The sequence below is a fragment of the Tenebrio molitor genome, chromosome 9 (assembly GCF_963966145.1).
Source record: "Tenebrio molitor chromosome 9, icTenMoli1.1, whole genome shotgun sequence".
Lineage (NCBI taxonomy): Eukaryota > Metazoa > Arthropoda > Insecta > Coleoptera > Tenebrionidae > Tenebrio > Tenebrio molitor.
This window is the reverse complement of record NC_091054.1, coordinates 5,050,514-5,062,374: the sequence shown is the minus strand read 5'-3', so window position 1 is coordinate 5,062,374 and position 11,861 is coordinate 5,050,514.

Below are 11,861 nucleotides of genomic sequence, written 5' to 3'. Positions count from 1 at the left end.
TAAATTTTTTTTGTTTAATTTTTAATGTAATTATTCCATACTTTTGCCGCTCGCTGTATGTAATTTAAAAAAGAATCATCCGCTGTTAAAAAACTGGACCCGTACTATACATATTTCACTATTTTTAGTGCTGTTTTGGTAATACTGAAAAATAGTAAAAAGCGTTTAAAATGCACCGTAGCGTGTCATTATTTCACTTTGACGTTATGTAAATAAATGCACCGAAATAGCCGAATCACAAGAATGCAGTGAAAACAATTAAAGTTGTCTCGCTATCTTGGCTTTCTGAACGTCAAATTTTATATTTGTCTTTTCGTGTTGATTGTTTTATAATTGCAAACAGCCGCAAATATTCTATTATGCCTAAAGTGCCTTTTTTAACTCGTGTGATCCATCTCCCCATTTGTGAAAAATGTGCTACTTTATGCACTTGCTACGTAAATTACCGTTTCCTCCTGACAGCTATAAACTTGTAGATTTTTTTCGTTAACAATTACTTTCGCAAGAATCAACTGATGCCAATTTTTTCTTTCTGAAAGACTCCAGAGCTAAGTGTATCGTAGAACGTTTTCTTTCTCCTGAAATTTTTCATATCAAAAATAAAAATCATACCCATATCTTACTTTTTTTTTAACTTCATACATATTTATCTTGAAGCATTGTATTTTTTAAGAGTTTTCTGGCAACTCTATGTTCACATTTCTGTTTTTTTTTTTAATTTTTCACAGTGTACCAACCTGACGAACGTGTTTTTCAAATCCGGCGGAGTTATTTTTCAGCGCAGGGATTTCCTTTGAAACTACATTTCTCTCTACGCAGAGCGATTTAATTCATTTGTCCCAAGCCGAGCCCATGTTCGAAAATATTTTTGTACGCGATTAATCCATTGTCGAGCATCTTCAGTGATGAGGAAGTGAACCATTCACGACAAAATCTCCTCTAATCTATAGAAACTCAGGTCGTTGCGAATGGTCGTAGCCACTCACGATGTTGATCTCTTGGAGGTAGAATCGCATTATTATGGCTACGAGTGACTATTGAGTGTATTCATGAATGGATCTGGTTGCAAAGCACTTCGGGGGTCCTAAATACCCTTATTATGCCGTCTCCTAGAAGTATCCCCATTATCGAGCACACCTTCCCTCTGGCCTATCAATCATCCTCACATCACATTTTGATAATTTAACACTTGGCTTGTCGTTGGCTGAAAGAAGAATCAGGACCCCGGTAGCTCTCGGGTTTGTCTTGTTACGTATTATAACGTCAGACGTTATGAGCCATTTGTCTCCTTGACAATAGTCAAAAACTAACTTTCCTCCGGCTCGGTTAAATATAACACGGATTGTACTTAATGGTTCATAATTCGTGGTTGAGTTAGGCATGTTGGGCACATTTATTCAACAAACGGGGGCAATTAGTACCGTGTGGCGGTTGGGGGCGGCGACGCTGGATGCACCCAATGCAGGAATTTACATAACGACACTGTCGATATTAACTTTAAAAGCGAACCGAATTAAATTAGAACGCGGAAAGTTTCCTTCGACAGTTTTCTTGTCAACTTAATTTCTTTTCCGTCTGGGACAGTTCATAAATCTTACCAACTAGTGCGGAAAATTAGTTTACAATCTAAAAAATTTGAATAACAAATCCAGGAGAACCGAGATCAAGCTCGATGAATTCTGCAAATATCGTCGTTTGTGGGAGTTGAGAATCGGAAAAATTCGAATTTTCTTGTTTGATGAGTCGGTTAATGAAAATTGCAAATGGAAGCGAAGGTGTGTGGCGGTGAGTGCCGAAGCGTTGTGCTGTCTTGGCTGACAGCAAAACCTTCAAATTAAATTGATGAGTCTCTCAATTCGTACAGAATGGAACTGTCTAAAGAGCTAAACATGTATTTTACTTTTAAGGTGTTTTTTTGTTTGAGAGGGATGATTATACAAATTACAAAGAGTCTCTAAAAGAACTCATATCACGAGTCCTGTGGAATTGTGCGGTTCTACAGGGTCATTATAAATGATTGTAGTCAAAGCTAGCCATGCCCATGTTATGAAATTTTTGCCGCTCTATTCAAACATAACTCTAATGTGCCATGAATTGTCAGTACATAGTGTCAATTGTGTGAACGGTGTGTATTCACTTATTCACATAATTTTGATCATTTTCATATGGAGCGGCAACCATACATTTTACTACTATGTACAGGGTGATTTTGAAAGTTGTGCAGATATTTTAATCACGAGCTACTGGCTTCACGTAGAACTCGGAAAAAATATTTAAAAAATTCTATGTCAAAAAATAAAATGACATTTATTTTTTGAGCTTCAATTTTTTTTAATTGCTTTTAGTTTTCTACCTTGTCCTACAACCTCGTAGGTAAAATTTCGGCACATTTTAAAAATACGCCTTGTATATCATGTTTTATAAAATGTACGCTAATGCGAAGTAACATATAGGAAATATGCTTTAAAACAAGGAAACCGTGTACGTTTTATAAAAGATGATATAAAGGCTGTACTTTTAAAATGTGCCGAAATTTTACCTATGAGGTTGTCTGACAACGTAGAAGACTAAAAGCAATTAAAAAAAAATGTAGCTCAAAAAATAAATTTCATTTTATTTTTTGAGATAGAATTTTATAATCATTTTTTCCGAGTTCTACATGAAACCAGTAGCTCGTGATTAAAATATCTGCACAACTTTCAAAATCACCCTGTATATGTAATTGTTTAGGACAGTTGTATCTTTAAGTTTAAAATCAATAAATATTACTCCTATAATTATTATTAAAATGAGTCATAATTAAGTGATTTTTAGTTACAAAATGTCATTAATGGACTTACATAACCTATGTTTTTCTATTTGGTACTACAATATGTCACAGAGCGGCAAAATTCAAACATATTCAAATTCCACAGGACTCTTGATATACGTTCTATTAGAGACACTTTGTATAATAAATAATAAGTTCAAAGAAAATATTTTTCGAGACGTGATTTAAATAATATCTAATAATCTTGAAGTATTTTTTTAAAGTTGAGAGAAAAGAAGTTCCACGCTACGGAATTAAACAGAACACTTTTAAGGGAAAGAATTAACGACACTTGGTTGAAATCTCAAATCTACATTCTCATTCAAACTTCATTAATCTTATGGAGATCTTTAAGTTTCCTTATTCATGTCTTAATTTTATCAGTTTATACAGGGTGTTATTGAAATGCGCGGCAAAATTTTAACCACGAGCTATTGGCTTCATATAGAACTCGGAAAAATATTTAAAAAATTCTGTCAAAAAATAAAATGACACTTATTTTTTGAGCTACAATTTTTTTAATTGCTTTTAGTCTTCTACGTTGTCCCACAACCTCGTAGGTAAAATTTCGGCACATTTTAAAAATTCACCCTGTAAATCATACTTTATAAAATGTACACCAATGCGGTTTCCTTATTTCAAAGCATATTTCCTATAGGTTACTTCGCATTGGCGTACATTTTATAAAACATGATATATGTACAGGGTGCATTTTTAAAATGTGCCGAAATTTTACCTACGAGGTTGTGGAACAAGGTAGAAGACTAAAAGCAATTAAAAAAATTTAAATTGTAGCTTAGAAATTAAATGTCATTTTATTTTTTGACATAGGTAGAACTTTTTAAATATTTTTTCCAAGTTCTACATGAAGCCAGTTGCTCGTGGTTAAAATTTTGCCGTACATTTCATACACCCTGTATATCATTTTTCTCAGAAAATAATCACAGAAAACTTTCCTATGCTATATTTGCCATAACAAAACTTTCAATACTTTTCAATTAAAAATAATCAAGCACCAAATAATATATCTTTCTGTTTTCAGTCTTCACTGTCAATCTTCTTCTTTAAGATTAATTCTGGAGATGTAAGAAACAGAATTTACTGTCGTATAGGTCAGCCTTTATTAACTCTTGGTCTGCAGCGAATAACCTCAAAACAAATAAATCAATTGATTTTAAACAAGTTCAACTGAATTAAATAACTTTGCAATAATTAAATCACCATCTTAAGCAGCTATTTTATAACTTATTTTGTAATGTCTTGTCATGTAGTTTAGCTTTTATTATTATTAATTTACAGGTTTTAATTTTTTTCCTTAACAAAATTGCCATTTTAGTAAATTGTACCAAACTTTATTGATTTCAGTTTTAATTATGCTTGTAATATGCGATCAAAAAGAATGTTGCCAAAGTAGGGCATGCGCAAGATAATTTTCCTGGCAAGCGTTGTCATAAGAATTGTCAGCTGCTTCGAACAACTGTTCCTGAAATTCTTTATGAAATACAACAAAATTAAATATGGGCCACTTATCAATTAATTCATTTTATTGTTGTTTCTTTCTCTGAATTAACAAAACACTACTGACATTTTTTCACATTTCTGTGTATATCCCACTTTATTATAAAATTTGAATAAGTAGGTGCTTTCTTTCTTTCTTTCCTTTATTCTTTGTTGCATTTGTACGATTCATCGACCCCGAATTGGATGAATTTTTTCATTAAAATTTAAGACCCCAAGTCTTCGCGTATTGGAAGCCTAATGGGTTGTACCCTGATGGTTTTTGAACATCGGCGACCTCCCCGGACTAAACTGATTACTCGACGGTCGACCGTCCAGATTTAAAATCTCCGAAAATCTCCCAATGTCCATTAAAGAGATAGCGCTTCGGACCTTCCTTCCCCTTGCGGATAAGGTTGTAAGCTAATTTCTTTTATGGCCGTTATCACCATGTTAAACCCGGGCTTAATGAAACGATAAACGTATCCAAAATTAAATGCGAGTGCGTATGGCTCGAATATATGGCGAGTAAATCAAGTGGCGTGTGCATTGTTGGCATTCCCTGTTAACGCTTGTAAATTCATAGCTACTTACTGTTACTCCCCGGCCTCTGCTCTCTACCAAGCGGCACACAAAAAATCGCGTTCCGCAGAGATACCACTTGACAGGCGACCGTCGCGCCACCTACACCGGTCACGTGTCGCCCAAGTGAAAGTTGACAGATGTGCCGCTCGCGCTCCCACTGGTGCAAACTAAATTCAGATACATTATCTGCGGTCTCATAAATTACGAGTGGTACTTTAATTCCGGGCCGATTTCACACGATAGGTGGCGCTTGTTCGGCCGCTGCAACTTCCCGTCCGGAAGTCCACGGCGAAACTCGCGCTGGTCATCTGTTACATGGAAAAATGTATAAAACAAAGGCTGATTTATGGCGGTTTTGTTCATTAAAAGGTAATTAAATAAGTGAACGGGCGGAGGATTTATTCGTCGATAAAAAGCAGCAGTGGAGAGTAATGGCGTCTTAAATCTGGTGCAACGGAAAGTTATGACACAGCTGATCGAAGGAAGAATAGAATGTGTTCAAAGCTCAAAAATAAAATATAAATAAAAAATAAAAAAAAAAGCTTGTTGTGGGGAGTTTTTGTGTTGTAAGGTTGCGTGAACCAAATAATATAGATGGCGCTTGGGTGTTTGTCACTTTGAAACTATGTACTATAATTCAGGGAGATTTTTCGTCAGGAAAAAAATTGAAAAATCTTTCTTGGAAAAATCAAGATGTCAAGCTTTGTGTGACATGTTAAATAGCACTTCTGGTGAAAGCCCAATTAACATTTTGGGTATTCGCTGGAGAAATAACGTATAATTATGAAATCCCAGTTCTGTTGTAGCATTTCAACAACTTTTCTCCTCTCTCTAAGCCCTGAAATCCTTCGCCGAGTGCGATTCCTTTTCACGTAGAAATTTGGCACGTTGCGTCGGGTTTGGCAGCTTTTCAGGAGCGTGACTGAAAAGGTCGGCTGATGTTTCACCGTTCACATTAATGAGTCTTTTTCTCCTCTCGTTGTGTTAAATAATTTTCCGAAATGTTGAATTCGCCCCGGGCTCTAATCGAATCACGCGCCTGTACATTAGTAGATTAGGTTGGTAACAATATAACAATAGAGGAATTATAATATTGTTCGCAACGTTGGCCGGACTGTTTGTGCTAATTCTGAATTTAATACCGCCCGACCCGTATTCAACTGATAAATTATTATTGAAATCGAGGGATTGTTTGTGTTTTGCAGACCAGAAAACCGAATTTCGCCCTCCCGGGGATTTACGACACTTTTTCACCATTTTCAATTACTCCGACGTGGAGACGCGAGGCTCTGTACCAGACGGAGGCCGGATCTTCATCAACAATCCCGGACAGACTGCCCCGAACCGGATTAAAATGGAAAAATTCATTGGAAAACGGTAATGGAGAAAAATCTTTCACTATATTATCCAACGGGCGTGTAATGATAACTGTTACTCACGAAGTGAAGTTTACGGCGCCAGTAGTAAACTAGTGCTGTGATTATCCGAGTAGGCGGCAACCATTACACGCGAGTAGAATACGATACTTTTTGCTTTTAGTCTTCTACGTTGTCAAACAACCTCGTAGGTAAAATTTCGGCACATTTTAAAAATACACCCTGTATATCATATTTTATAAAACGTACACCAATGCAGTTTCCTTGTTTTAAAGCATATTTCCTATAAGTTACTTCGCATTGGCCTACATTTTATAAAACATGATATACAGGGTGTATTTTTAAAATGTGCTGAAATTTTACCTACGAGGTTGTAGGACAACGTAGAAAACTAAAAGCAATTTAAAAAAATTGTAGCTAAAAAAATAAATGTCATTTTATTTTTTGACAGAATTATTTACATATTTTTTACGAGTTCTACATGAAGCCAGTAGCTCGTGGTTAAAATATCTTTACACCTTTCAATAACACCCTGTATATGGTGTAAATATGGTGTATATGCAATTTTGCAACTAAACACAATCTGTGAAGTAATGAGTCATTTCTCACAGGTGAGGGTAAATATTATACAACAACAAACGAATATAATATTGGATGTATTACGTAATGGAAATATAAAATGCAATTATTGCTCTATAAATATAATTTGGCTTACCAACACTCTTAACTAGATAAAATCTTTGTTAGTATAAATTCGTTTTCACACCACAACATTTTTTGCGTGGAAACCGCGTGACTTTAGGAAGTGAGCCGAGTGTAGCCACATACCTACGCACCCCATTTATCAATTTTAACTGATCGAAACTTTTAAGGTTCTCTTTCGGAAACACGAAACCGCGTAGATAAAAACGTCACGTCCGCTTAAGCGTCCTCCTAAAATGCCTTTTGACACTCGGCCCTATTGATTTTTCGCAAGTGGCGTCCGAAACCGGGGTCAATTTCCGAATCAACCCTTTCCCCTTTGATTTTCGTTAACGCGCCATAAAAACATTTATTATCTGTAAGTGACATGGCGGCAGGTGCCATTTTCGTCAGAGCGATTAGACATCTGTTGCGAGTCCGTTTTCCATCCGGCCAAGTGCACATCCGAAACAATGATGCAGAGCTTCTGGAGCACACCGGGGCCATCTTTACGGCTCGCGAGCATTGATTTCCGATCGGGGCCACGTCGGCACACCGCCCCGGCAATCAGCTGCATCTGCATTTCCAAGGGCCGACGTTGTCCCGCGCCGGAGGAAATTTTCGGGGGCGCGCACGACGCGAATACCAAACTGGGGGCCCACCTAATGCAACCTGCGGGTCGCCGCCCCCGCCGCGCCGTTATCATGGCCAGACAGTCGTCATAAATCATTCCATTGTATTAAGTTTGCACATTTTCAATCCATCTTACACAATATCTGGAAAAGTTCGGCCCCATTTACTAATTACTCCTGATTTAACCCTTTGGCTTCGATGAGGCGGCTTGGATTACTAATGACGCTGCTCCTTTGTTTCACTCGGGGTTAAATGGCGACGGGGGTTGTTTGCCTTGGGTTTTTTTAACGCCCCGCCGAGACCCCCGACGCCCAAAAACTCATTCGCGAGTTTACCAAATTAACTGTAAATTTAAAATCAACGCGCGTCCGTTGCGGCCCTCTTTTTTCTCTTTTTTGTATGATTTGTTTTACTTCTTCCGAATTCTCTTTCGCAACTCAGAATGGAAGAGGAGATTAAATCTCTCTTTTATACTTTTACAGAGAGAGCCGGAATTTCAATGGGCACGCGGAAATCCTCTTCCACGGAGGCTGCAAAATCCAAATCGTTCTCCAAAATTCACTGGGGGCAAACTATTGTCCAATAATTATTACTATTATTAAAATAAAGACTAAACTGTCCATTATGGAAGCATAAGACAACCATTTCGTTTTCGAAAATATTAAAGCATCTTTCTTGAGACGTCTTTTGCTGTGCTTAGCTCTAAATGGAACACAATTGAACACTTATTTTAAACGTCAAACCCTTAACATGTGTTGTTCTTGTATCGACCACTAGAGGCGCGCTTGTACGCCGCCTCGCACAACTCGGTGCAGTCAAACCGAGAGATTATTATCGTAAAAGACCCACCGAGACTTTCTCCATGATTACAATTCTGCAGAAATCCAAAGTTCCACCTCGACGTAACGAACTCGTCTCGACAGTGACAATCAGATTATAACAGCGCCATCTATTGGTGTAACTGAGGTGTCAGTCGCGTCGTTTATTTTTCGACAGATGTGCCCGTTGACACTTCCACTCGTAGACAATTAAACCAAAGGATTTAGAGCAGCGTGTGTGGAGGCGGCGTTCTTAAATCTTTTTAATTGTTCAGCACCATGTGCGAAAGAGTTAACCCGTTAGATTTATGCGCACGCCTCGAGGATTTTATTAAGGATGTGCATAATTAATAGTCTCTTTTCGCGACCCTTTCACGTGATGGTGTTACAATAATAGTATCGAGGCTTTGTCTGACAAACCAGGCAACTTTCCAGCGACGGTACATGTAATTAATTTTAAGGACAGCACTAAGGTCTTAATATCTCCCGACACCTACTAAACACGTATTATATTCCGGAGTAGGGTCGTAAATAACGCTTCACTTGGCCACAAGATGGAACTTCTTAGCGAACTACTGGTTTCGGCCATGCGGAGACAACCGCCGCAAGCTCAATTTATTGTGTGTGTGCAAGTGCCGCCGACCCTGATGAGATTTATTCGAGGGGGCGCACGGCCGGCTACAAGAGCTGCTTTTTTAAGCGAGACAATTGGCGACCGGAATGGGGCGTCCATTTAAGAAATGTGCCAAAGCTCTCGGGGAATGGTTGTTCTCGGAGACTAATTGATCAAAATGACGAGAAGAGCAAAGCATGGAAATTAATACATGAGGTTGGATCGGTTTGGTCACAAGACATTGTTTTGCTGTCTTGATGGACATTATGGAAATATGGATCGATCTAAACGCTTCATCTTGAGGAACAATGAAACTTTCGCAAAGTCATTTTTCCTGTATTACGTGAAAATGTTTTCAATGTTGATTGATCTTGTTCGGATGATGTAATATTGATAAAGATTGCGTCCTCTTTGGAAAATAAAGTAAATCATTTGTTGACATTTATACACAAAATGGATGTTGACGTTTATGTCTATGGAACATTCATTCAAAAATTCTTAAATAAAATAAAGTAAAATACAAAAACACAACAAGGTTATACCCACCCGGAACCGATCCGGAATCCCCCCCCCCTCCCGGAGCAGACACGGAAAACACCCGGAGCTCACTCGGGAGAAATAAGACGTTTTAGCTAGTAAACTAAATATTTTCGAAAAATATTTCTAATTAGGAGAATTCATAATTGCGTTTTTGAAAAAAAATTAGTTACTTACCTTCTTGGATAAATTATGATTTTGATACCTTAAAAGGAACTGAATGACTTAAGGAACTTAAGTCCAATAAGTCAACTGAAGAATGTAAATTTTATTGTCCCAATGTTTATTTTATTGTGTTACATTATAACATGCGGCCACATAGAAGGAATAAATTTAAAAGGTCTTGAATATGTAAAACACTTTTCTATAAATTCCATAGTGTCCTTTCTTTATTTTTAGTGGTCATCAAGTAAAGACACTTTTATAGACCGGAAATTACGTGACCTGTAATTACGACATAACAACCACTGTTTTTTAAATAATGAGATAGATTACGTTGTCCAAAATACTAATTTATTGTTTTCAACTGTCATAAATTCTCATTTTTCTCCTTTGTAAACTGCCTGCTAACTGCTCTAAAGCAAAAAATAGCAGATAACCAACCGTTGCCCTAGACAACACATTCAAAGTGACATTTCTTGAAAATTTTGTCAAAACTGTCAAAAGCAAATGCGATATCATTTTTAAAAGATTTGGAAGCTTTAGGGACGTCGTTTCAAACAATAAAATTTTGTATGCAACTCGTTTCTGTGCAAATTGAGCTTTTCTAATTGCCCTCGAGGCCTTAAAATCCTCGCTACGCTCGTATTTCAATCTGGCCTCTCGGGCAATTAGAAAAGCCCAATTTACACAGAACCTCGTTGCATAAATAACTATTATGCAACAAGTGCATAAAGTGGTGGTTTTTTTCGCCAATAGGAAGTCTGACCGCCCGAGCTATAGACATCCCTTTTTGCATGATTCTCATACAATCTTCTCAGTTTTTTGAGCAGGCGTAGAAAAAGAAATTTTAAATACTCATTAGAAGTAATTTCCAATCATTGTTGATTTTTAACACTGAAAAACAGAATATTCTTATTTGCAGATTAACGTGTACTAAGTATTTTTTTATTGTAGATTTTTTTTTCCTATAAAGAATAGTAGCGGGTGTTTTTTTAAACTCGCCGTCGAAGTCGGCGTTGAAGAGTCGCCTGTGATTACAACTCTGATCAGCTGTTTAAAGTTTAAATCTAACCTCACTTTTTGCGTTCTTTGTGTTTTTAATCTGCAGTTTGAAAAATCAGTGTTTTTAAGAGGAGTGGTTCATTCACAATCGACTCTTCAACGCCAAATTTAAAAAAAAAACACCCTTTATATTTATATTGGTTTCTTGTTTTGTCGTTCTTGTTTTTAGTAGTGTTAATACACGTCATTGCATAAACAAAAAAGGCCATGCCTTAACTTATCTCTTTATTTGCCATTAGACAAATCATTTTACCATCAGATAGAACGGCTTCAAACGGATATGGACGGATTTGCTCCCATAATTTCCCTCCCATTATTTACTACCTGTGTTGGATTTTTGTTTCGTCTTCCGCTACCCGTTTTTCATTCAACACTTCCATTTTCTCTAAATAATTCAACAGTTTTCCTTACAACTTGGTAAGCGTCACCACAAGAATGGTGGGCTGCTTCGGTGGGAAAATGTTCCCGGAAAATCACCGTAACAGGCAGTAAAATTTAATTTAAGAAAAAACATGCAAACTTTGATCCACAAAATAAAATGTATCTCGTACTATTTAATTAATCTTCTTTAATTAAAAAAATAAATAATTGGAAATAGGATTCAAAGACATCCAAAAATACAATATGATCAACAAAAAAGAGATCTAAGGTGGCGATGCAATAAAGAATTTCTGAAAACGTACGGCGGAACTGTACAAAACTGTCACTTGTCAATTTTGACGTTTGTGTGAATTTTATTTAAAAACAGGTTTTCACTCGAGAACACAAATTATTCATGGCGGAATCCTATTTTCTAAGTGAAAACAAAAAAGTGGTGACTGGGTTGTCATACAAAACTTTGTTTGTTGGAGTTTCGGCAAAACTTCTCTTGAGCACGAATATTAGTATGATTGAAGCTACGCCGTACGTTTTCAGAAGTTTGCCATAGTTATCTCCTTCCTTGATCATATTGCGTATCAAATTATTCATAAATAAATTTACTAAAGCAAAAAGAAAAACTCAGGAATATAACAATGAATCTTATAAATATTGCTCAAATTTTGCTTTGATTAGTATTTTTTTGGGTTTATTCTTATAAACGGTTTTTT